General features: G+C 47.7%; 1 protein-coding gene across 1 annotated transcript in view; it reads right to left on the reverse strand.

The window, feature by feature from the left end:
• Positions 1-27864, reverse strand: part of LOC138570275 (zinc finger protein 271-like) — a 382424-nt gene that overhangs the window by 242946 nt on the left and 111614 nt on the right. The window lies entirely within an intron of this gene.

The following is a 27864-nucleotide window of genomic DNA, read 5'->3' on the forward strand; positions in this document are numbered from 1 at the left end:
GTCTCTGTATCTAGTTACCAACACAGATAAAACTATCCCACCTCCATCATAAACTTCAGGTAGGACCTGAAGACTCGACTCTTCAATGACTGTCTCCCCAATCAGCTCCCTTGGCCATTCCAGCTGCTCTGCTACCTTCTGCACCCTTACTTGCAATTCCCTCCTGGGGTGCATCCCCCACATACAATGGTCCATTTCTTCCCAGCTGGGATCGCTCTTTATAAATCCCATATATACATCAACTCGACTAACAACAAGACAAATCATTTATCCTCTCCAAGAGCCTACTCCTTTCCCTTCAAACTCCTGCCCAATAACCTGTCTACCTGCAACCTCTACACTGCTCCCTGGAATAGATAGACAGGAAACAGAAGTATGGTACGCACCTGTCTACCGACAGCGTATACATATCCATTGCACACTGAGATATATGCGGCAGGTCACATAACCATATAGAATCCACACCTGTGTTCCTGCAGTATATATATATCACTAGAAAAAAAACTTTGTTGAGGGGACGTTATGGTTAAGTTGCCCTAACAAAAACCTGTACACTTCACTACAAAAATACTTTCCACCTCCCCTTTATGCTTCAAATTAAAACTGAAAAACCCCTGAAATTCGACAGTTATGGTAACCTAAGCCCCCAACCCTGCTACCACCCCTGTGCACTGCTAACACTAACACCCAGAACATGAAAGATGTCCTCTCAAATGTCAATGATGACATCAATGACGACATCACTTGTTTAGCCCCTTTCTTTTCCTTCCCTGCCATACATATATATGTACATTCAGTAAAACAATTTCACTAAAGGAATGTTATACTTCACAGTGCAACCAAACACCACTGCACATTCCCCCATTATAGTAATCTAAGCAACCATAACTCGCACCATCTACGTGCATTGCTAAGACTAATACCCAGGACATCAAAGATGACATCACAAATATCATTGATGACATCACATGTGAAAATAATATTCCAAAGAAAATCTCTACCTACAAGGGGTTCTTTCTATTATGTTGGTAGCAAGATGTCAGGGAGATTACAGCAAAAGAGTGAGTGCAGGTCATTTTTGTATATGGGTGAGGTTTTTATTTGGTATGTGGTGCAGAAATAATAATTTCTTTCTGTTGTTTTGACTCAGAAATGGCTAGTACTTTGGAGTGGCTAGATGAGTATTTCCCACAATGGGAAATGTCTGAAGACAGCGACAATAATGGTACACATTGCTCTGCATATGCAAAATAGTGACCAGTGTTTTAGAGGCATTCAACTTATGTATTTTCTTTTTTAACAGACCACCAAAGAAAAGAAGAAAGGGCAACAAATGAGACAGAAGAAGACAGGATAAAAAGGATAGAGCAGAAAATGGACATATTGAACGAGAATTTTAAAAGTTTACGGGAGTTTGTGGAGGACTGTGTGAGAGGAAAAGTTTGTTACCATTGCCCCACCTGCCCCTGCCCTGCTTCTCCATTCCCTAGTGACTCATCCCCAAACCTTGAACAGTAAAATAGACGTTTTGACGAAATATCCATCCCTTCATGCCCTCACAAATCTTCTCCTCATAACCAGCCTGTGTTGAATCCTAATTCCCCCATATTTGTTTCAGTGTTCACTTCCCCCGCTATTTCTTTAGAATGATGTGTGTGTGTGTGTTTTAAATCTTTTTGTACAGTAGTTGTAGAGAAAGTTTGTGTGTAAATTTTGTTTTCAAAAGACGTAAAATGTTCGCACACAGTGCGCCTGTTCGACCTATCCGCAAGGAATGGAATGTGGGTGCTGGAAAGGTAGTCCACCTACCCTTACTAATGTCAAGTAAGACGGATTTGATGTGTGACTGCACCATCTGTTGAAATTGTGCGTACATAAACAGAAAAGGGTGTCCAAAGGATATAGTACCTTGCCGTACCACTTGGAAACGAGATGATACATGTTCGTAGAACACACCAGATGTCCGGAATGGGTGTAAATGAAGAAAATGGGAGTGTGTGAAGGACAGTATAGCTGTCTGTATCGGGCGCATGCAAAATGGTTTGTTTGTTTGTTTGTTTATTTATATTGCGCACCAGACCCAGGGGTATTCGGGCGCGAAGGCATAACGAGGGTTGTTAAACTTAGGTTTACAGGTTACAGATTAAACATGGGGGTACAGCTAGGTTACAATGCTGCAGATATGTATTGTCAAAGAATCACAGATGTATATACAGTAAGTTCACAAGAATGCAGGTATGACATATAAATAAGGCACAACAAATATACAAAATATACATGAGATCCTAGATGTCAGAAGGGTGAGGAAAGGCATCATGTTCTTTTAACCATTGAATCAGGTTGGATCTGAATTGCCGGTAGGGGAGATCTTCTATTAGAGCAGGGGGGAGGGAGTTCCAATATTGTGCTGCTTTAACAGCAAAGCTACTCCCGCCAGATTTGGTGAGTTTGAATCTAGGAACTAACAAAAGGTTGGAGTTATCTTTTCTTAGGGGGTGAGAGGCTGTTTGTCTGGTGAATCTGTCTATGAGGTATTGCAGGGCTGCATGGTTAAGACATTTGTGTGTAAGGGATGCTGTTTTGAGAAGGATTTTGTCATTTGTGGTGAGCCAGTTATTAGATCTCCTGAGGTCTGATATATGGGCGTTTGTAGGGAAGTTTTGGGCGGCTCTTAGGGCATTATTTTGAAGTGTCTGTATTTTGGCGGTGATGTGTTTGTTACTGCCTATGTAGAGGGCGTTGCAGTAATCTAGTTTCGACAGGATTAGTGCCCTTGCTAGAATGACACAGTTGTTGGGTGAGAGGAAGGGCTTGGCTGCTCTAATTAACTTGCAGGTGTAGGATGTGGCTGAGGCCAAGGCGTTCACTTGTTTACCAAAGGTGAGCGTGAAGTCTATGTAGAAGCCGAGGGTTTTAACTACTTTGGCCACAGTGATGGTGTTATTGTCGATTAGGAAGAAGTCGTAGTTGGGAACTAGTTTTTTGATGTTGGAGGAGGTGCCTAGAATGAGGAGTTCAGTTTTGTCATCATTCAGGCATAGACCGTGGGAGGCCATCCATGCCTGGATGATGAGGTAGACTCTATTCACAAAGGCCAAATCCTTGTCGTAATCTCCCGTCAACGGGATGAGGATCTGTGTATCATCTGCATAGTTAGTGTAGGTGATACCTAGACCATCTAGATCATTGAAAAGGGGCTTTGTGCAAATATTGTAAAGGGTGGGAGATACGCATGATCCTTGGGGTATGCCGCATGAAATAGGTGCAGGGTCTGCAGTGGCTAGAGGAGAGAAAACTCGCATTGTCCTGTTATCTAAGAAGGACTGGATCCATGCGACTGCTTCATGAGAGAAGCAGGCTGCCGTGACCAGATGGTTGTAAAGTATTGCATGGTCTACCAGATCGAATGCAGCAGAGAGATCGAGTAGTAGTAGGAGTGATGTTGTACCTTTATCTCTTAGTGAGTCTATTTGTGCCTTGAGGTCTAGGAGTGCAGTCTCAGTACCATGCTGTGGTCTGAAGCCGGACTGTCGAACTCCTAGGAGGTGGTTTAGTTCCAGGTGGTGCTGAATTTGTAGGTAAGCTACTTTGTCAAGGATTTTCAGTAGCAACGGCACAGTGGTTATAGGGCGGTAATTAGTTGGGATGGAGGGGTCCAAAGTTTGCTTTTTGAGGAGGGGGAGGACCCAGGAGTGTTTCAGGTTGCTAGGTATGGTACCTGATGTGAAAGAGGTGTTTATGAGTTTAGTGATGAAGGGTGAGAGTTCGCGGGCAGCGTCTTTTATAATTTGGGCTGGGCTAGGATCGCCCTGGCAATTGGAGGGTTTCAGAGTGAGGATGACTTTCTCGACTTCTTTAGTGGAAACTTTGTGAAAGTACAAGGGAGGGGTGTCCAATGTGGGTGGAGAAGGAGTGGATTTCAGAGTTGGTAATGATTTCATGGTAGTCTTGGAGGGGGTGCCTATGTTGACAGTATTTGAGATAGTTATGGAGGCTTTTTTGTTGTTGATCTTCGCTTGAAGCATTGTTATCTTGTTGGCAAGGGCGTTTTGTATGCCTGTGCACCAGTCCTTATCCTTGAGGCAGGAGTCGGGAGCTTGGATAGGGGATTCTACTTCCTTTAGGATGGCGAACAATTCTTTGGTGTTAGATTTGGCTTGAGTGATATGGGTGTTGTAGGATGTTTGTTTCGCAGGGATGATTTCTTTTTTGTAGAGGGTGGCTAATTTCTTCAGGTTATTTTTATTGATGTCTGAGGGGTCTGATCTCCAGGTTTTTTCACTTAGGTGTTTCTTTTGCCTGATGTCTTCAGTAGGGGTGTGAACCAGGTATTTAGGTGTTGGCAGGGTTTGCTCTTCCTAATTTTCAGTGGTGCGATAACATCCAGAGAGGCAAGCATCCCTTCATTGTACTTTTCTACCATGGAGGCATGGTCAGACTGATCTGAGATGGAGTATAAGGTGGGGAGAATGAGGGGGATAAGATTTTCAAAGGTAATATTTTTTTTATATCTGGTAGGTGCAGTGGGAGCTAGGATGTTGTTCATGGTTGTGCTGCCTTCTAGGGTGAAGGATACCATGTGGTGGTCGGACCATAGCTGAGGCATTATAGAAGTGATGGTGGTTGGGCAGTTATGTTCGGCAATCCAATCAAGGGTCCTTCCTTTGATATGTGTAGGATCTGTTATCTTTTGGGTAAATCCTAGTTCCTCAAGGGTGCTGTTAATTTGTAAGGCATTGGAGTCACGTGGGTCATTGAATCCAAGGTTGAAGTCGCCTAGGATGAGACATTGAGTAGAGTTTTTTAGATTGTCAGATGTGCCGTCCGTAGAACAGGCGCGGTGGCCAGCAAGTTCATAGGCAAACAAAATGGAGTTGTCCTAAGGACAATGGAACTGTCCGTACAGTGAACATAGCATGCTTGCACATGCGCAGTACAAATGTAAGTATAGCGAACATCGCGCCTGTCCCTAACTGTCCGTCTCACTTGTGTCGCACTTTAAATTAATTTGAGAACCCGAACACTGTCCGTAGGACACTTGTGCGCATGCGCACGTTTGATTCTTTGCATTTGCTGTCCAGCTGACTTTCATTACTGGCGCGGATGTGTTGAGGACGTCATCATGCCTGCGAAATACACCGCCACGGCCCAGGCCCGCTATTAGTCTCCTCTGCCTGCCAGCCCCTCCCCTCCTGCTTTAAAGGGAGTGGGAGGCGGCTGCCAGGCGAAGCTGTCAGGAGAAGGCCAAGGGAAAAAGCCTTCCCCCCTCTCTGCAGCTCTCTGCTGCTCGACGCTGATGGACTGCGATGCAAAACGTTCCACAAAAGGTAAGGCTGTTAACTCGAGCCTCTTTGTCTGCATGCTCCTCCAAGAGCCAACCCCCACCACTACAAGGAACCTGTGCCTACACGCGCGTAGTGCCTTTGCCCTCCCCCCATCCCACCAACCGCCTCTGCACTCTCGGAACTCTCGCCTCGGAGCAAGGACATCGCTCCGTGCTCAACACCACAAAGGAGCCCTGACCTCAGTCACCAGGCCTCACACTCATGCCCCCTGCCATATGACACCTGCCGCGCTAAAAGCTCCACTCCGCCTCTCTTCAGAAACTCTCTGGCCAGTTGAGCACGAGCCACGTGCCCCCTACGACACTATAGCACCCATGCCCATTGTTGCTGCCCCTACGGACACTGCTCTGCCTATGCCTCCTGCACCTCATGTTGCCACTATGCCTCCTGCACCTCATGTTGCCACTATGCCTCATGTACCTACTGCTGTGCCTCTTGCACCTTGTGGTGCTGCTGTGCCTCATGTTCCTACTGCTTTGCCTCTTGCACCTTGTGCTGCCACTATGCCTCATGTACCTACTGCTGTGCCTCTTGCACGTTGTGTTGTCACTATGCCTCATGTACCTACTGCTGTGCCTCTTGCACCTTGTGTTGCCACTATGCCTCATGTACCTACTGCTGTGCCTCTTGCACCTTGTGTTGCCACTATGCCTCATGTACCTAGTGCTGTGCCTCCTGCACCTTGTGTTGCCACTATGCCTCATGTACCTAGTGCTGTCCCTCAAGCACTCTGTGTTGCCACGATGCCTCATGCACCCAGTGCTGTGTCTCATGCACCTTGTGTTGCCACTATGCCTCATGTACCTACTGCTGTGCCTCTTGCACCTTGTGTTGCCGCTGTGCCTCTTGCACCTTGTGTTGCCACTATGCCTCATGTACCTTGTGTTGCCGCTATGCCTCATGTACCTAGTGCTGTGCCTCCTACACCTTGTGTTGCCACTATGCCTCATGCACCTAGTGCTGTGCATCATGCACCCTGTGTTGCCACCATGCCTCATGCACCTAGTGCTGTGCCTCATGCACCTTGTGTTGCCACTATGCCTCATGCACCTAGTGCTGCCACTATGCCTCATGTACCTAGTGCTGTGCCTCTTGCGCCTTGTGTTGCCACCATGCCTCATGCACCTAGTGCTGTGCCTTCTGCACCTTGTGTTGCCACTATGCCTCATGCACCTAGTGCTGCCACTATGCCTCATGTACCTAGTGTTGTGCCTCTTGTACCTTGTGTTGCCACTATGCCTCATGTACCTAGTGGTGTGCCTCATGCACCTTGTGTTGGTACTATGCCTCATGCACCTTGTGCTGCCACTATGCCTCATGTACCTAGTGCTGCCACTATTCCTCATGTACCTAGTGTTGTGCCTCTTGTACCTTGTGTTGCCACTATGCCTCATGTACCTAGTGGTGTGCCTCATGCACCTTGTGTTGGTACTATGCCTAATGCTGCTGCCCTTATGGCCATTGCCCTGCCTGTGCCCCAGGCACCCTGGGCTGTTACCACACCTGCTGCCCCATGCCAATAGCCACTGGCGCCTCAGCCTCTCCCCGAGCCCCTAAGCCTGCCATCCTACTGCAGCACCCACCTCGCTGAAATGTGGTCTTGTCAACGCCAGATCTATCTATCCCAGCCCATGCCCTGGATATCCACAACCTCATTCTCAAGAACAAGTTAGACCTCCTCATCATCACTGAATCCTGGCTGAATGAAACCTCACCAGGGGCAGCGGAGTAGCCCTCATTTCCAAAGAAAGCCATACTATCAGAAGAATAGAAGGCAACCTTGGCCTCAGCTGTGACTACCTCCCACTCAAAATCAACCTCTCTCCTAACATGACTCTGGCTCTCCACATCGTCTACCGCCCCCCTGGGCCTACCACAGACTTCCATGACTCCCTCATACGTTCCCTCTCCGCCAACCTGAAAAAGACTTCCAAAGTCTTACTCACTGGCGACCTCAATCTCGGCCTCAATGACCCTAATGACGCCCACACAGCCACCCCAGATAAAGCCCTATCCACCTTAGGATTTGCGCAAGCCATCGCCCACCCCACCCACTCCAAAGGACGCTCACTGGACTGGGTCTCCCACCACAACTGCCCAGTACCCATTACTGAGAACTCTCCCATCCCGTGGTCTGACCACCACTACATCCAATTTGACCTTGACACATCCAAAGAGCCCCCCCTCCCAACACTCCCTCCCTCCAGGCCTCTCCAGAAGTTCCTGCCAGCTCATGGCTGAAAACATTATTCCTTTCCTTAAAGTACCTGCACTCCAGGCTCCTTTCTCGCAGGACCCTGAAACCCTCGCCAGCTCCTTCAAGCTAGCCATTACTCAAGCGGTCGACTCTATTGCTCCCCTCACTCCCAGGATCTGCTCCAAATGCGTGCTAAAAAACGTGCCGCCCTAGCAACCTGGAAAGCCAAACCTAATGATACTACCAAACTAGCCTTCAAGACCATCTCCAAACACTACAAATCTGCCATAACCCTAGCTAAAGCTAACTCCTTCAACACAAGGATAGCTAACGCCAAATCTGGCACTAAGGAAATCTTTACCATTTTTTGGGAGCTAGAAACACCATCTTCCCCGCCACCCACCCTCGTGAAGGATGAAAAATGGTGTAATGACATCCAATCCGCCATGCTCAACAAACTCAATACCCTGCAAACGAAAATCCTAGCTCACCAAAAAGCACTAACCCTCCTGATTGCTTCCCAAAATAGTCATCAGAACAAGGAGACTACAACTAACTCCTCTCTGGTATTCAACTTCAAGGACGTCACCGAATCCGAAGTCATCTCCCTCCTAAAAACTATTAAACCGTCCAACTGCAAGGGAAACGCCTGTCCTGCTCAGCTCATTAAGGACTGCAGTACCACCCTCGCCCCTTTCCTGACTGCCTTTATCAATGCCTCCTTCCAATCAGGCATGTCCCTTCCGACCTCAAAGAGGCCTGGGTTCGACCACTCCTTAAAAAACCATCCCTTGACCCCTCAGTACCAGGTAACTACAGGCCTATTACGTCGGCCCCCTTCCTGCTTAAAATTCTGGACAAAGCAGTTTACCTGCAAGTCCAAAAATTCCTTGAGGACCACCGCCTTCTGGGCCTTCGGCAGTCTGGTTTCAGGCCGCGACATGGGACCGAAACGGCCTTACTCGACCTGAAAAATCAAATGGACGATATCAGAGACGCAGGGAAACCTGTGCTCCTTCTGCTCCTTAACCTATCCGCCGCATTCGACCTTGTCGACCACAATACACTTTGCCACTACCTCTCTATTGCAGCCAACTTCTCCCCTAAAGCGTGTGTGTGGATCACTTAATTTCTGCAGGAACGGGCCATGAAAGTCTTTTCCGACTCGGCATGTGCCTCTCCCAGCAACATTAAATGTGGAGTACCCCAGGGGTCCTGCATCGCTCCCACCCTCTACAACTTATTTACAAGGCCCCTCTTCAACCTTCACGACACCTTGGGCATCTCATACACCAATTACGCTGATGACACGCAGGTGCTCATCCCTCTCACAGTTGACTACGAGGCAGACAGGATCACCCTTAACTCCAATTACTGCACCATCCAAGCCTGGATGGCAGAAAATTGGCTGTGCCTCAACAGCGACAAAACCTAGCTCCTACTCATTGGGTCAACGACCATCCTGGGTAACCTTGACAAGAAATATTGCTCCTTCACCATCGATAACATACCCATAGAAGTTTCCCACACAGTTAAAACTCTCGGAGTCTATCTTGACTCAAACCTCACCATGAACAGGCAGGTCAACGCCATTGCATCCTCATCGGCCTACTACTCTAAACTGGTCAACGCAGTAAGACCCTTCCTAACCACGCAGAACTGCCTTACTATTGCCAGGGCCACCATCGGTTCAAGACTGGCTATTGTAATGCTCTCCTCAGAGGCACATCCAGCAAAAACATTGCCAAACTCCAGCTTGTCCAAAACAATGCATTTAGGGCTGCCACTGGATTTCTGAAAAAGGATCACATATCGGACCTTAGGAGACAGGTGCACTGGCTTCCCGTTAAACAGAGAGTTATCTTCAAAATCCTCTCCATTACCCACAAATGCCTCCATGATCTAGCGCCCCCTTACCTCACTCAGCGCATTTCCATGCCCACATGCACCTGGCCGTCTAGGCTAGCCTACACCAACCTGATTACCAAGCCCAAAACATGCAGAGTGCGTGCTGGAGGCTCTAGTTTCCCAGCTATCGCTGCCGACCACTGGGACGCACTCCCCACTCACATCAGGGCTATCAACTCCCACTTGGCGTTCCGCAAAGCCATCAAAACCAGTCTGTTTGTCTGAAATGTTCGTGCCTAGCATTTGCTTGGTACTCAACTGAAATCTATGTCTGCTTAATGTACTTGCAACTGACCGCCTATGATGTAACAAAGTAATCGCATGTTCCAAAGTCGTATTCTTGCCTACTTACACCTTCATGAAAAAGCCCCTCAATGCCCGTGGGCTGTAGTGCGCTATACAAATGTAAAAAATAAAATAAAAATCATGTGACCGCAGCCATGCTGAGCGTGGGGACTAATTTGCGCGGTTGGTGTGCTTCCGCAACAGTACAAAAGAACTTGTAGACACAAGGCAAAGTATTGTAGAGTGTAAAAATGTATTTTCACATATCCCAGACAATCGCTCACCTCAGGACTTGCTGTGTAAAATTTGTGTACTGTTTTGTAGGGATGAAGACGGTCACGAGGCACACTCCTCCCCCCCTAAAAAAGGCCACACACCCGAGCGCATCTTCATTGTCCTTCTAGCTATAACAGATTGAGGTGTGTTGCCTTTACTGCTGTAGTGACCAAAAGGAAAGTAATCAGAAAGGCTTCCATGGCTGCTGTGGGTCATTAGCCTCTGCACCACCCCCAAACCCGCCTCCACCACCACCTCACCAAGGGCCTTCAGATAGATATATGGGTGAGGATGTAGAGATTGAGGAAGAAGAGGAGGAAGAGAATGAAGTGGAGCAACTCCACACTAGGAGCACTCGGCGAGAGTCGTGGGTGTGGCGGTAATTTTCCGTTTATGGGAACGTACCAAAAGCACGTGCAAATCTGGTGAAGTGTAACCAGTGCGATGTGGTGTAGAGTCTCGGGAGATTTGGTGCGTACAGTTTTGGTACGACACCATGAAGCGACACCTCACTTCGTTCCACACTGCGAACATTCGCAAGGTGGTGCCATGTGAGGAGTGTAGTCGTTTGAGTTCCTCCACAGCATCCTTGGTGTCCGATCCTCCCACCACCAGAGACACTCCTTTTGGGGAGCGCCTCCCTCCAGCTGCCTCACAAGCCATTCGCAATGCTGTTGACCCTTACCTTTCAAAGGTGACAGTAGTGTGCACGTATTGTGACGCAGTACTCTGCAGGGGGAGAGTTTTCAAAGTGATTTTGAGGCTGCAGTCACAGAGCACCAGAAGATCTGCTCCTTACCTAAATAAAGCTCACCCTAAATCTTTCTCTGTTCAGTTGCCCTTTTTTATCCCCGTGGCTGGTGTCCCTTCCTTACCCTCCTTTGGCCTCTTCTCCTAGTGTGCCGTGTGCTGTTAAGCAATCAATGTAAAAACAACAAAAATTACAGAAAAGGCTCTTTTCAGAGCCGCCTTTCTCAGTATAACAATAGAACTATGAGGTGACGGTCATAGAGCCCTGCAGAGTTCTGAAAATGTTCACGGACAGTCATAGGGGAAAAAAGGGAGGGTGCAAGCAGAGCAAACGCAATAAAGTGTACGTTGGGAGTAAGTGGCGGCATTGAAAAGAGCCTTTCGGTAGTGTGTTGTGTGGGAAGAAAAATCTGATTGTCAGCATATGTGAGGTGGACTCCATCTCTGTGGAAAATGAAAGTGCTGCGAAACAAAATGTTTTCATTGTGGAAAGAGGACATGCCAACATCTCTTAAAAAGGCACACACAGCCTTATTCACATTGCATCTCGCTTTCTCCATTTGTAGACCAAACACAGAAGAACGCAGCCATATTTGTCTTTGTGCAATACGGGAAAAAAGTATTTGAAAATTTGGAAACATGTCCATGAGCTTTGCGAGTCCTTCCTTCATTGCAAATTGCAAAGAAATTCCAGATACATGGCCTAAACTGTTTCCTCCGCAATGAATGATCAGTATATCTGGAGGACGCTCTGTCAGTAAAGTAACACAGAGAGGTACCAAGTCCAGCCATCTCATACCACGCACGCCATGCCAGTGCACTTCCTCATGAGGAAATCCGAGATTTGTAGATAAACTGCAGCTTTCTGGATGCACCTTCAACCAATGTGTCCATGAGTCTCCCAAAATCCAGATAATCTGTTTTCGAGCATGGAAAGCCATGGCTGTGTGGTCTCCTGTAAGGGAGAAGACGGTCTTACTAAAGTAGGTCGGTCAGAACACACCTACTGAACTTTATGGACCAATCCCTAGCTCCACTCATTCTCATTTACATGCAGCTCAACCCTTGAATCCCCGGTGATGATGTGCTGGCTGCTAACTACCGCCATGTTCGCGGACATGTACAGGATCAGAGCATGACAACGGTACATTAAAGTACTATTCCCCTTTTTCCACTTTAAGGTAGGCTCTGAAAAAAGCCGTTTTTTAAAAATTTTGGCCAGATCCGTACAGACATCTGGTATTTTATGTATTTTTTTGTATTTTTTGTCCTTGCTTTACTCTTGCAAACATTACAGAACCTTCTCTAAAGCAAGCCTAACGTTCCAAAAGAACATTGCATTTCCCAACACCATCTCCTTCAAAGTAAAGCGCATTGCTTGGAGCAATGTTCTCGTGGCTGCAAAAAAACATACCAGCTCGTAGCGTGAATGCACGCATGCCGCGATTGATGATACACCTCTCAATGCTTTGAACTGGACAGAAAACAGAATTGTTGTTCCATTGTACTCTCGGGAGTAAAGCAGAAAAAATTACTTTCGTTGTTGGGAAGATGGTCATGAGTGCTTCAACCAACTGTGCCAAATCTGCCAACAAAGTACGTGAAGTCACGTATCCAAAATGGCAAGCAGCGTAGTGCAAAATGACCACATGAGGAGTGGTCATTCTTTGCATGTCTCTACAAACTTGCAGAATTGCCGCAGCATTGGCATCAGTGTCAGCGCTCCACACCGTCTCCACTCCTCTCACATCGAAATGGTGTGCCACATGCCTACTCTCGTCATAGTGTTGCAAGCCTTGAACAAAAATGTCTCCAAGCATCAAAACCCTGACCCTCTCCACCTCTGCCATCTTCAGTGTGCGCACCGTCTTTCGACACAAAAGAGTAATGTGAACATCGGATTGGCTGATGCCTATAGTCGCCTTTCCATGCAGGATTTGCTGTAGAAACCTGTATGTGACATGCCCTACCAGCGGACAAGCGTTGCCTACGTGCGGCACGTAACGCTTACCCAGTCCTTCCACCCTTTCTACAGCGGTACCAAAGTGATTCCCTCATTGGACACAACTAAGCAGTCGCACAATCATCCACCAATCACACAGAACATCGCTAATTTTAACTCATTCATCAACATTGCGCACTTCAAAATTACTGTCGATGATTCTGAATGGAAGTGGCATACCATTGCAAAGCACCTACTTCACAAGCTACTGAGCAAGGATTGCGAATTTCTACATACAGCTCCATTCATGTCCACATGCATGAGCAAAGAGTACAGGTATGTATATTTTAATCAGAGAACATGTCGAAGCCTTATGATTTAATTTAGACAAAATAATGCTGCTAAATGTCCATAGCGAATACATAACAACGCTCCCCCTTTAAAGTGCAAGATGTCCGATTTGTCATTCACAAATCGCACGACTGCTTACTGTCTTCCGCATAACCTGTACATACGTTGCAAGCATGCCTATTTAGGGCAGAACTCAATTTTGTATATGAAAATGTCGGAGTTGTGTACTCTGTACGGCCTACAGTAATGCTACTTGCAATTTGATCATATGAGAATAGTAAGCGCTCCTGATTGTGGTGGTGACATTTCCTTTTGCGGGTCTCCCGATTTTTAGGCATTGTGCTTTTAATTTACAAGTATAAAATGTTTCCCCATCTAGTACTATGCCCTATTGCTTACAAACCTCTCTCCTATGCATAGTACACTTTGTAAACAACAAGGCATTTCCATACCCTTAAAAGTTTTAGCTAAGGACTTTCAAGTACCATATTGCAAGTACAATGCAAAGACTGCACAGAGTGAAGTGAAATGTACATGTGCACTGGGTTGAAATATGAAAGTTGAATGCTCTGAAGAAAGAACCACAATTAATGTCTGCAGTGTCATCACTGCTGCAAACACACAAAGTAATTGATTTTGTTTTTTTTATTTCGCAGTGAAGACTCTCCTGAGAATCAACAGCATCTACACTGCAGATGACATATCTGAAGGAACCTGGTCATCTTGCACAAAAAAGTAAGTACAGTACAACCTTCATATTGTAACTACTCCTCAAAGAGGCCGCGTGTGTTATTTGTTTATTTTGGGCACCAAAGCAAGCATTGATTTGTAAACCATTCTACCTACAAATATCCATTTATTGAACAAAGAATAACAGGCAGAATGGCTGACAAATCCCTTTGTGTTTGGTACTCAAATAACATACGTAATCCTTAGAAGGTTAGATTGTGAAAAGAAGTTGCTGTAGCACGTTTTTGACATTTTGGTTATTAATAATGGTTCTCGTCACAAGTAGGCCACTTTGTACTCTCATCTGAAGCACATTGTAGTAGTATACAAACAGTAAAGTAGCCTTACCAAATGATTGTTAGAGTTCACTGTACGTTGACACACCATGACAAAGAGCTTCCCCATCAGACTTATGCACGCATGCACACTGCACACATACATTGGACAACAGACCAAAGTATATATTTTTTCTCAACAGACACCAAAGAATGCCTACCAAAAAGCAACTCTGTAGAAAGAAACGTAGAATTAGAGCAAATAAAAATAAAGGTGCCCAATGTAAGCATCCACCTGTTTTAGAGTTTGTAGAGAATCTTGGTACAAACCAGCTAATGCAGTTGGGTAACAAAATAAAGGAAGTCTCAACTACCAAAACTGTACCTCCTCCATCAAAAAGTGTCACAAAACACAGAAATGTTGTCAAAAAAACGGCTGTTAGTACAGCTAACAATGTTCCTAATAATCCTGATAGTGTAAGAAGAACATGTAGTAAAAAAAGTATTTTAGCAAAAATGTTTCGTCACAGAGTCCTTGAGAATCTACTAAGAAGAGGACCAAAATCATCCTCACCCCTTAAAATGTACCGTAGAAAGTTAATTCTACAAGCACTCGTGGACAGTGCAATCCTTCTCAAAAGGAAGTTGTTCATATTAGTGTTAAATAGGATGAAAGCACTAACAAAACTAAGTACCAAACTACAAAAGAAACTCAGCAATAAACGGAATGTGAACAAAAATCATTTTTGCATGTTTGTGGTGGTGAATGGAGTCACACCACGACCACAGAACCATATTTTAATGAAGAAGCATACAAACAAAATCAAACAAACACAATTGACATCCATAGCAGTGGACGGGGGTATGAGAAAATCAATACTACCATCATGGAACAAGAAACACTGCTTACAAAACTATCTCCTGAAAACTCAGAATTACCTCTCGATTCAGCAGAACCACACCGTCCAGTATACAAATGGCCGTGCACATCAATGTGTGCCATTCCAAACAAAGCTTTCAAATCTTTACGTCAGTTCCTCAATCAATATGTAAAAGGTAAAGACAAAAGTAAAATGAAAGTGCTGCAAAATATGGATATTTGTCCAGTGCGGAAAGACACAGGACTAAAAGGACATTCATTAGCTTGCATTTCTGGGCCTATTTGCAAAAGTACCTTCCATGATATCAAAAGAATCTCAGTACATCATTCCAATGTAAGACATTTAGTGTATAAAATATACTATGAAAAAAGTCCAGCTTCAGAATTAGGCAATTTAAATACCACTCTTCTTCATGGTACACCCAAATACTTACAAGAAGAAATGGACCGTATTCAGAAAAAGTATTTTGGAAGTGAGAGTCACTTACAAAATGCAACAGTTTTAGAACATAGTAGTGACAATTCTGCACATAGCAACCTTCTATTAAACTCATACAGAAAAGAAATAGTAACATTTAAAAGGTCATCGGCTGACGTACCAAACCATGTGTGTGTGTGTTGCTGCAGAATGTTTTACAAAAGGAACACAAAAAATGTGGACATAGCATACAAAATAGAAAACAATGAAGACTCTAAATGGTTTGAATTAGCTTTGTACCTTTTAGCTGAAAACAAATATGAAATAACTGAACGCCTAATATGTTGCAGTTACTGTACTGCAAAATTAGACAACAACCACACTCCTTCACGTGCTATTACAAATAATTTGGAATTGTTTCCATTACCAAAAATCCAACAACAGCTCAATTTGTATGATATACTATACTATACTGATATACTGATATATTATATAATATGACTCTTGAAGAGAAAGGAATTAGATTGATGTCACTGCAAAATAGAATGGCCCTTTATATAATCTTAGTTGATCGCTGCGGTGTTTGCAAAACCGTGGGATGAGCGTGTTGCGTATTTGTAAGTGACTCCTCCCCCACGATTTTTGAGGCGATAAGAAAATTGCATGTATTAAGCTCGGATCTCCACCCCCCTGAAGGAGGCTGGGAATTGAACATAAGCTCCTGGTTTTAGGAAGTGTAACGATCCTGGGGATGGAAGCTATTTGCAATCCTAGTAGCAATCCTAGGAATATTTGTGACATGTTGTTGTTGCATACATTGTCTCCCTATAGTATGTACTGAAATTAGTGAAGAATGTGTACAAATGATGGAACGAAAAAACATTACTAAATCAAGCACTCACAATAGTAATGAATCTGAAACCATTAAAGAATTCATGGCAATCGACATTGATAATAATAAGGAGGAGACAGCAAGTGTATATGAGTCAGAATTTGAATCAGATTCTGAATCTGATCCAAATACTTGGTCGGAGGAGGATGCAACGTATGGATAAGGCATTTGGCATACGGCCAAGAGGAGGGTTTGTCAGTCCAGAAATACTAAACACCCGTTGGGCGGAAGGAAATGCATGATTAATTGGTTGGCCGAAGAACAATCGCCTCATTTACAGTGTTAAGAATATGTACTCATTAGTTATTACGTAGCTATCAGTTCAACTAGAGTGAGGCCATTTTAAGATGACCAGAATCACCATTTTGTTTTTTCTCTGCTCTCTCTAACGTTGCCACTTTGCCTCATGTAAAACTGCTTTGCTGTAGATATTATTTTGCTTCAATGATCCAAGGCTAAGAAACATGTTGAAACATTACACTGGAAAGCCAGACAGAAATGCCCGATTCGCTCCCTCACATATTCTTGAAGGCAGGGAGCAAGGCATTTTAATCAGTTCACGAATGCCAGCGAGTCTCCTGAAAGAATAGCAATGTATGAAACTAGCATTTAAAGAGTTGAATTATGTTCTTCTTTACGGCCCCCCTTCCTAAGCCGAGTGAGGCCCCGGAGAGCGGGCTGACCTCTAGAGCGAGAATCGAAACTAAGAGATAGTGAGGCCTGGTATGTGCCAATCTCCTACGTGCAGCTTGCCCATGAAAACAGAAACGCTGTGTTCTCGCAAATAAAGAATGGTGTCTGTAAAATTGGAGATTGCAAACCGTTACTAAATATGGTGGTCTAAGGTGTCATATTTGTCACAATGGTCAATCATCACCTCTAATTCAAAGGGAAATGAATTGGGGGCGGCATTGAATGTGTCATACTGTGTCATTGCTGATTGTAAGATGCTCCTTTGCATATATGTAACTGATGTACGTCTCTCACTCTCTTGCGTCCCCGAGGTCTGTTAGACACACGTTGCGGGGCGTGGGACCATTTGCCCAACTGGGACTATTTTGTATTGCAATAAACCCTAGATTTTGGGAACAGAACCTCGTGTCTGGCGTATCCATTCATGTGTGGTGACTGTTCCTTGTTTCCACATCCGAGGGTCCCTCAGGGGCCCCTTCAGTTACATGACTTTCAGTGCCATTTGCGATGAAGGGGGCACTTGCCCAGGTCATGCATCTGTTTCCGATCTCCTGCATAATTGTTTATCGCATTATGCAGAGACAGATGTGGCTGCGTTATTTTTCATGTGCTGCAGCAATGCAGAAAGTGTGGTACATTGTGAAGAAGTCTATTTCTGCCTTTTTACAACATGTGCCAATGTCGTACTTCACAAATTGGGAATATGACATTTCAGAGCACAAAGAGGTTTTCCTAGAAATAGCATTTCTCTTACTATTCCTGCCCTTCTGATTTCTGCATGCACTATCCGAAATGCCCTGCTGCCCTTCTTGGAACTACAGGAAGAATTTTTGTACTAGGTCTTGTACACCTAAACTCATCAAAACGCACTGCAAGGAGGCCACCAGGGGGCGCAGGCAAGATGGCTGCCTGAACCTGAAGCTCCCCGTATGGTCCCGGGAAACAAACTAAGATTCATGCCTTGAATCTCCGGAAGCCCTATTTGCCAGCAATAATCATCGAGGGGAACTGTCAACGACCATCCTGCAGTTTCTCCGACCACTGGAGGTGCCTCCGTTCTCCCGCCAGCGGCTCGTGATCTGCGGCCCTCCCCCTCCCCCAGGCATCCGCGTGCAAGCTCCGAGCCAGGAGCAGCATACTTTCCGGCCGCGAGGCGGAGGGAGGAGCCGGCACACCAGAGCCTGCCACAACATCGCAGAGCCGGGCAGGCCCCGCGAAGACCCCCATCGGCTGCCGGCGACACGCTCCCCTGCCATAGGAGGAGGACGGCGCACGGCCGCCAACGTGAGAAGCGCTGCGAGGGTCTCGCCCCGGCGTGATTGGCGTCCCCCCGGCTCTCTCTCCACCGGAGTGGGACCCGCGGCCTTCCACCTCCCTCGGGTCCTGCTGAGGGCAGAGCGTCACCCGTCCCCACTGAGGAGGGAGGAGCTGGGCCCAGGGAACACCAGGGAACACTTACCAGCTACCGGCGAGGCACCCCACTGCTACACGGGATAGGAGGTGCATGGCCTCCACGACAAGAGACACGGTGCGCCCATCATCACGCGGGAACCAACTACTCTCCCCCGCTGGTTCCACCGCCACTGCCAAGACCCAGCCCGGGCCGATGCCTGGGCATAACCTTGGTGTCCTGTATCCTTACTTTTGATCACCACTGCAACGACCCCCCTGGGGGGCCAACAAGCAACAGAGGAGCCCACGAGATCACATGGGCAGGCTCGGGCCGTCGCGGGAGCGCGCCTGGGCCCCCCCAATCCCCGGCCCCCCTGCCTGCCGCTGTGGGTCCCTTGGGTAAGTACTTCCCTGCTGAACTTTCCGAACTCAATTTCATACAGCACGGAGAGGGCACATTGGGACTCCCACCCGCCAACTGCACCCTGCCCCACGCTGGAGGCGCACCCCCAACCCACCGATACGCAGCAGCCACCGCAGGTGCAAAACAGGTGAGAAACAGTGCCACCCCCTCAGGGGGCTCCCTTGAGGCTTGCAAAATCTCCCTGCAACCAATACATCGACATTGGGGGCTCGCCACATCGAGAGGAAGTGGGGCGCCACATCAGGCCATACTCGCCCCAGGAGGTGAGGCCACTGATGGAAGGAGGGCCACCAGTGGGGACCAGGGAACGCCATCGACCCGGGACCACACGGAAGGGGACTGCACTCCTTGCTAATCTAATAGGGGTGCCCCGCACGCCAGAGCCCTGGCGCCGGCACTCAGCCCCGCCACCTGAAAACACCCCCAGGGACTCAGTACATGCAGTGGGGCCAGCGACCTAGGCGCCTGGGACTCCCCTGGGCGACACCCTGGGGGACCCCGTGTGGCCTGGGGTGATCGATACCCCATGAACTGGAGAGAAACTCTTGCGAAATACCAGTTTACCCCAGGACACCGCAAAATGGAGACCGGCCCCACCACATCACAGCCCTCTGATATGAACGCCACGCAGTGCAATATCCAGACGATCCTTGAGGAGATCAGGGGCATGAGGACAGACATGGGTGCTAGATTAGCTGACCTCACTGCCAAGGTTTCCACGCTAGAGGACCGTGTGGAAGGGGTTGAGTGTAATCAGGTGTCAACGGACCTCCTTGAGGCACAGATGGAAACTAGATTCCAGGAACTGCAGCGCCACAAAGACGATCTCCGGCTCAAGCACGATGACTTGGAAAATCAGTAAAGGAGGAACAACTTGAGGATTTTCGGCCTTGAGGAGACAGAAGGAGAGACCCCGGTGGTCTGGGAAGCAAAATCCAAGACATAATTAGAATAGTCCTGGGGTCAGACTCCGGCGAAACCCTCCTGCTTGACAGGGTCCATCAGGCTGGTGGGGGAGGCAGGGGCCCACGTTCAGTCCTAGCGAGATTTCATTATTACAGGGACAAAGCTAGGGTGTTGGAGAGGGCAAGAACCTTACGCGATATCCAACACGGCAACTCCAGGGTGACCAAGATCTCTCGGCCCTCACACTCCAGATGAGAAAGAAATGTGGTCCCATCACCAGGTTGCTGCAAGAGAAGGGGACACGATATCGCTGGGATCATCCGTTTCACCTGGCATTCGAATGGCAGGGCCAGAGGTCTCAGTTAGTAACGGAAGCGGACATTCGACAGGCCACAGAGGATCTCATAGGTGACATCGCGGGACCACCGAAGAACCAGAACGAGACTGACAGGGATCGTGACCGTGCCCCGCGGGGCCCAGAACTCTCCCAGGGGAAGCTAAAGGTCAAAGGTTCACGCAAATTTTGGAAAACCAGACACCCCCCCACAGATCGGGGGAACCCCACGTGATCGTACACACGGTAATCAAGGTTTAATCTCTATGCTGGAGGCTCAATTCACATCCCCCTGAAGCCCGCAGCGCCCTGTGGATCCGGCTGGACACAGTGTGTTTTTCCCACGACCAGTGGGGAGTTCCTTGTTCGGATGACTTTGGTTGTAAATCGATATGTTGCCCATTTAGAGGCTGTTTATTGGTTTCATAGAGTGTCACTTGGCGACTCTCAACTGGGATAGGCGGGAGGTCCCTCTGGCCTCGCGATGAGGCACACCATGGGAGAGTTTGGGGGGGCTGTTGGGGGGTTACAGTTCGGGGGCATAGTGGCTCGGCGGCACTGCAGCCAGTTCCCCGTTGCTGACTAGATAGGGCTGAGGTTCCATAGAAGAAGGCATAACAGAAAGCGTCACACAAAGGAAATCTTTTTCCCGGGGCTGGGGTAGCGACCCTGGCGGTTCGTTGCCGGTTACATCCCCACCTGGGGACCCGGCGGTGAACGCCCCACAGAATGGGTAACGGAGGGGGGGTGTAAGTGGGGGAGGAGGGGGCTTCTTTATGGGGTTAAGGTGGAGGGGGATAACCAGTTCATATTGCAGACACTAGTTTTACAGCGGGCTCCGAGTACCAGATACTTAGAGGTGTTTAAAGTGCACAAACTGAAAGACGACAATGATTGAAGGGAGGATAGGCACGCTGAATGTCAAAGGCCTTAACTCCCAGAATAAGAGATCTCTAACGAGTAACATGTTCCGCAAGCAACACTTAACGGTCCTCTTCCTACAGGAAACACACTACAGACAGGGGAGGGAGTCCAAAATTAAGGGGAAGGAGATCGGGTGTAACTACTGGGCCTCGCATAGGAGCTCCAAAAAGGAAGGGGTGGGTATTCTTCTGGGCAGAGCATTCCATCTCACGGGAGTAGAAACCAAAAGGGGCTTTCGGGGCCGATTCCTGGGCATCAAGGGAACCTGTGAGGGAGAGCGCATCACCCTGGCCACTTTATATGTGCCCAACTCAGGACAAATACATTTTCTTTCCCAGATCTTCAACATCATGGACGAATGGGCAGAGGGCGCCATGATACTGGGGGGGAACTTCAACCTAATAATGGACCCTCGGCTAGACTGGTGGTCTGCGAAGGGAGGTGCACCCAAGGGTACTTCCAAGGACAACCTGGCCCTGCAGCCCCTCCTGAAAGAGCATTACTGGGAAGACATCTGGCGCAAAGCACATCCAGGCCAGGGCGGATGCACCTTCTTCTCGCCCCCGCACTGCACTTATACTAGAATAGACCTCTTGCTAATTTCAAAAGAGGGGTATGGGGTGGTTCAACAACCAAAGGTGGAGGCCATAACATGGTCAGACCACGAACTACTCATAGCTAACTGGTCTCTGCCCATCTCCCCGAGATCTTCCCGGTGGCGGTGTTATGATACGCTACTCAGGGATCCGGTCTTTTGAGATTTCATGAAGCAGGAAATGTTGGCCTATTTTGAGACAAACGATAATGGTGAGACCGACAAGTCTACAGTATGGGAGGCCGCAAAAGCCACCTTCAGGGGCCTCCTTATAGCGGAAGACTCGAGACGTAAACGAGAAAGAGGCCTAATTGAGGGTAAACTCCGTACAGAGCTAGGCAATCTGCGAGCCAGACTGGACCTCCCAGGGACGGATCAGGGGGCTCTCCTAGAGGAGATGCAGGGCAAAAGACAAGAACTCCTCACGGTCCTCATAGGGGAAGTTATCAAGAAAATGTGATATGCTAAGCAGAGGTATTATGAGTGAGGGGATAGGGTGGGGACCCTCCTGGCGCAGAGGGCTAGGGGCTGCAGGGTTGAGAGGGGAGTTGCTCATCTTAAGGATGGGGAGGGCGAGATCGACGGGGGTCGGGAGGAAATAGCGGAGTGCTTTGCCGACTACGACAGCAAACTCTACTCCAGACAGGCAGGCGAATCATTGGTGGATATCCGTGCCTACCTGGCGGAGCACCCTCTCCCCAAGCTGTCTGACACGGAACTAGGGGCCCTGGAAGGAGAGATATCTGAGGAGGAGGTGGCATCAAGAGACTGAAGGCGGGAAAGTCACCAGGAGGCGACGGTTACACGGCAGACTTTTACAAGCAGACCCAATCTGTCCTGCTGAAGCCTCTGGCCAAACTATTTAACCAAATTAGGAACCGTGATTCCATCCCACCGATGTTCCTGCAGGCCATCATTACTGTCATACCCAAACCCGGCAAAGACCAGACAGAGTGTGAGTCTTATAGACCCATCTCACTCTTAAACCTAGATGCTAAGATTTTTGCTAGAATTCTGACTTCCAGACTGGAGGGCTGCCTTCCTTGCCTGATACACCCCGACCAGGCGGGATTTGTCTTAAACAGGCAGGGCTCGGACAACATGCGAAAAACACTTCATGCACTTACCTCGAGGGGGGTCCCAGACGAGGGCGCACTCCTATTGGCCCTTGACGCAGAGAAGGCTTTTGATAGGGTCAGTTGGGCCTTTATGGGGGAGGTCTTCACGACTCTGGGGATGGGCCCGAGATGGCTTGGTTGGATGTCCGCGCTGTATTCCTCTCCCTCCGCCAGAGTGGTGGCCAATGGGACAGAGTCGAGAGTGTTTCCCCTCGAACGTGTCACGCGGCAGGGATGCCCACTGTCCCCGCTAATTTATGCACTTGTAATGGAACCATGGGCAATCTCTGTCCGCAACGATGGGGACATCAAGGGAGTGCAGGTGGGTGACACACAATGCAAAATCTGCTTCTTCGCAGATGATGCGCTACTCTACATCACAAGACCGTCCCAAACAGTCCCCCGAATGTTGCAGGGTCTCTCGCGTTATGGGGAACTATCCGGGTACAAAGTTAATCTTGAGAAATCGTTGGTGTTTATAGGGGGAAACTTGTCAGACCCAGAAACAGCCTTTGTGAATGGGCTCCCCTTTCAGCTGGGGGAAGGAGGGGTTCCGGTATTTGGGTGTCCAGGTCACCCGTGATCCCGAGGACCTATACTCGGCCAACTTCCACCCCCTTGGTCTGCAATTTGAAGAGACATAGAGAGATGGGCGAGGTCGGGTCTCTCCTGGATGGATCGCCTTAACCTCATAAAAATGGTCATCCTCCCCAGATTTTTATTCCTCTTTCAAATGTTCCGGTGCTGATCCCCAAAACATTTTTCACGCAAATGAAGCGAGTCCTTCTCAACTTCCTTTGGTCGGGTAAAAAACATAGAATCTCTTATGAGGTGCTAACCAGGCTTAAAGATAACGGCGGGGTGGGATACCCCGATTTGGAAACATACTACAGGGCTTCCCAACTGAGGGTTTTGATCGATCACTTTACCCCAGGTACAAAAAAGCAATGGGTAGCCATGGACAACGGGCCCCTTGCGCCTGTCACAATAGAGGAATGGCTCTGGGTCCCAAGGAAGAAGATTCCTAGAAGTGTCCTGAATCACCCAATCCTAAAAGTGTTGTAGTCTCTATGGAAGGAGGGAGGGGGTTATTATCGCTGGCTCACAACCTGGCCCTCTCCGCTAAGCTGTATATGGGCTCCCCCTTTCCTGGCCAAGATAGCGGAACCAGCGGCATACCAGAAATGGTTCGAAGCAGGCCTCAGCAGGACTGGCCACCTATGGGTGGGGGGTTCGTTCTTACCCTTGAAGGACTTGGAGGAAGCCCTGGGAATAGGCACTCTGTCCCCCTTCCACTATCTCCAGCTTAAGGGAGTCCTCACTGAACTATCCTGGGGGGACACTCTCAGTAGAGACCTCACAGATTTTGAAAAACTCCTCCTCTCCGCGAGGGGCTCCAAGGGAATAATATCTCGTCTTTATAGGTTTTTTCTGTTCTCTGTCCCGAGGGACCCTCCGCCTGCACGTACACAGTGGGGAAGGGACCTGGGAGATGAAATTGATGATGAAAGGTGGGCTGAAATGTGCAGGCGGGCCTATCGCCCCACGGCCTCACTCCACATTGCTGGAAGTGCAAGACTGAGTGGGGGGGATTATATCCACATGTGGTGGGGGTGCCCGGTGGTTCAAAAATACTGGGAAAGGGTATTAGCCTGGATCAAGGGGGTGGACGGGGTGGAGCGGTCTTCCTGCCCCTGGTTTCTCCTTTTTGGAATCGTTACGGGAGAGGACCAGGAAAGCATCCAGGACCACATGCTACAGGTTATGTTGGTGGCGGCCAGGTGCTGCCTAGCGCAAAAATGGAAAAACCCCGGAATGCTGGGGGAAACCAAAGTGTCACCAAAGTGCGGGCCATTTACGATATGGAATTTCTCACACATCTACTTAATGAATCTAAATCCAATATCGAAGAAATATGGCTCCCCTTTTTTGATAAATATGGCCGCCCAGCATGAAGCTATACACCAGAGCCGGGGCATTCCCCTCTCGGAGCGCTAGGCCAGTGCTCACTTACCCGACTACGAACTTCCTGAAGCTCGGCTTTTTACTCTGACGTGCTACGTGCACATTGCGAAGACATTGCTCCAGTTCCTCGGAGCCCGCCAAAACTGCAACTAATAAGAACCTGAACTGGAGGGGGTTGGGGGGAGGGATGGGGTGGGGAGGCATGTTATATTTGGTTTCTTGTTTATTCATGTTTAAATAAGCACTGTTTTGTTGTAACACATATATGAAACCTAATAAAATATGATTTAAAAAAAAAAACGCACTGCAACACGTAAAAACACCTCTTTTTACACCAAGCCCTTTCTACCCGATTCCACTACAGTGTTTTCCACAGTGCCACGCCTCCCTTTTTTTAGCACACATTTTGTGGAGCGTATACGGTGCATGGCACCCTGCATCCGTCCATTGGCAATTCCATTGGTGAACTCTGAAAGGAGCTTTCTATACTTAACTTTTCTCCTTTTCCAGTTCTTGTAACACACGACACAGAAGGAATGGCAGACAAGGGCCGGTACGGAAGGGGCAGCACCTACAGGGATAACATAGGGGATGTGCACAGAGGTAAATGTTGAGTGGCCCTCACTTAAATAGGTGGCAGTCATTGTCATGCTCCCGGACCGACCCTTTCCAAGCACTTCCAAGTACCTTCCCTCTGTACAGTAGCACGTCGCAGTACTTGCACAATACAATGCCCTTTGCCCGGTAAGGGTTCGTAGCGCAGCATATGGTCTGCAAGGATGTTGTAAAGATCTGCTGCCCTACAGGAGGGTTCCTGTTATTGCCTGCAGCAGATGTGGAGAAAGCTGTAAATGAAATGACCCTACTGAATTTTTGGAAGGGCAGTACACTGCCCGCTGGTCCCTTGTGCTTCGATTTCAGTTCTCGGCACATGCAGTATGGACAATTCATGGTACGGCATTAGCCATTGGATCAGCATTCACAGAGATGAATACATTCTCAAATACAAGAATGTTTACAACAACTAGATACACAGCTTCATTACGTGGAGCAGGAAGATAATTATTCTGCGAGACACATCTGGCTACACTACTTTTCTAATCACCAGTGATATTCTTTGCGCCCCGAAGAATCTGCTATTTCCTTACTTCTCTTTACATGTACTAGTATCTGAGTGCCCAAGCTGCACCACCTTTGCCATTTTGCAGACTCACTACAAACTGTGATACCTGCAGTGAAATGTTTTCTCCAAATATATGACCTGCAGGCGAACCGTTGACACTTTCCGTCGCGGTGCTCTGTGCAGAGACGGTATGTCTGTTTCACAGGTCATGGAAAGGCTAGCAGCAGATCAATCAAATTAATGTGACATTTAACTCCCCCACCGTACACTGGAGGTTGCTGTTCCTTGTTTTCCAGTGGGCCTCATACAGCCTGGCGTGCTGCAGCCATATATTGGTAGGTTTGCACAGCAACACACGTAGTCGCCAGGTCTACTTCAAATGAGGTAGCCTACCGTATGAATCTGTAGGGCTGGCGACAGGGGCGGTGTTACCAGCACATTGAGGATTCCCTACGCATGCACATAGCTGTGCAACGGACAGTCGTGCGCTCCCACAACTAATTAAAAGTGCAGTAGAAGATGCGGCCATGCGGCCAGTACTGGACTCCTACGGATACCTGCATTGTGATTGCACATACGCTGGCCAGGTGCAGTCTCCCTAGGAAACCTCCATATTGCTTACCTGCAGTAATCTCAGACAGTAATGTGCGGCACAGACTCACCATGCGTTGTTACGACAAAAAGAGAAACCACTCACACACTCACCAACACTTCACATGTACACCTTCAATGTCTAAGATACACCGACACTATTAGGAAAGGGAAGGGGTAGCACAAATGGATATATACACAGGGGAATTTAGATTTTCACCAAATTCGTCATGAGGGCAGCAAAGGAATCCGTGACAAAGTGTTGTTTACGGGACTTTATGGTTCAGTTGCGGTACCAAAAACCTATCACCTTTACACAAAACACTATGCTAAAGCAACGTTCCAGTTACAGTGCCCTACTAAAAACCTATGAAATGTACTAACAAAAAACATTGTTAAAGGGACGTTATGGTTAAGTTGCGCTATTAAAAGCCTATCACCTTTGCTGAAAACACTATGCTAAAACAATGTTCCGGCTACAGTGCCCTACTAAAAACCCATGAAATTCACTAACAAAAAACATTTTTGAAGGGACGTTATGGTTAAGTTGCGCTACTAAAAACCTATCCCCCTTACTCAAAAAAACTATGCTAAAGGAAGGTTCTGGTTACAGTGCCCTACTACAAGCCTATCAAATGCAGTGGAAAAACTTTGGTAAACGGACGTTATGCTTCAGTTGCCCTAAGAACAACCTAGCAAATTCTGTAAAAAAGCTTTTTGTTTCAGGGACGTTGCAGTTAATTTGCACTAACAACACCCTATCCACAGTATGGTTACAAGTAAAACCAAGAAAGAAAACAGAAATTCGCCAGTTATGGTAAGCTAAGCAACCGAAACTCGCACCACCACTGTGCACTGCTAAGACCAACACTCATGGCATCAAAGATGACATAGGATATATGTGGATAGGGTACATAACCATGTAGGACATACACCTGTCTACCAGTGGCCTATGCACTCTATCCTGGGATTTATGTGGACAGGGTACAATGCATAGTATCAATGTTTAAACACAGTCACAAATACATTTAGGATGGTATTACCCAATTTGATCGGTTGTAATTGAACGAATGGTACATCTGCCGAGTACCATTCGATCGATTAAAATCGATCAAATTAGGTAATCACTACCAAACATGGGGAGCAGGGTTTGCAGGGGTGCCCCCCCCCGCCCAGTATGTTCAGTAGTGATGGCCTTTGGGGGTAGCAGGTTTGTCCCCTGCTTCCTTGTGATAGAGGGCGGGGAAAGGACATTTAAAAAAAGAGAAAGTGGACCCTGCAGCGTCGGCTCTGACCCACATAAGAGGGAAAGAACTGACACTGCAGGTCCAGAAGGAAGCGGGGAGGGTGGGGATTTAATGGGGGTTGGGGCAAAGTTTAGTGGATTTTGGCTGCAGCCAAATTGCTTTTGCAGCAAAACTGATTATAGTCAATTCCGCCGCGAACAATTGAGCCACGCCCAAATCACACAGATCCTTTCGGATGTCTCCACATTCAGAATATTATTGCCAATGTGAATATATAATTCTTATTACTACCATATTACCATAC

Source organism: Ambystoma mexicanum, chromosome 2q (genome assembly GCF_040938575.1).
Source record: "Ambystoma mexicanum isolate Mex_15411 chromosome 2q, UKY_AmexF1_1, whole genome shotgun sequence".
Lineage (NCBI taxonomy): Eukaryota > Metazoa > Chordata > Amphibia > Caudata > Ambystomatidae > Ambystoma > Ambystoma mexicanum.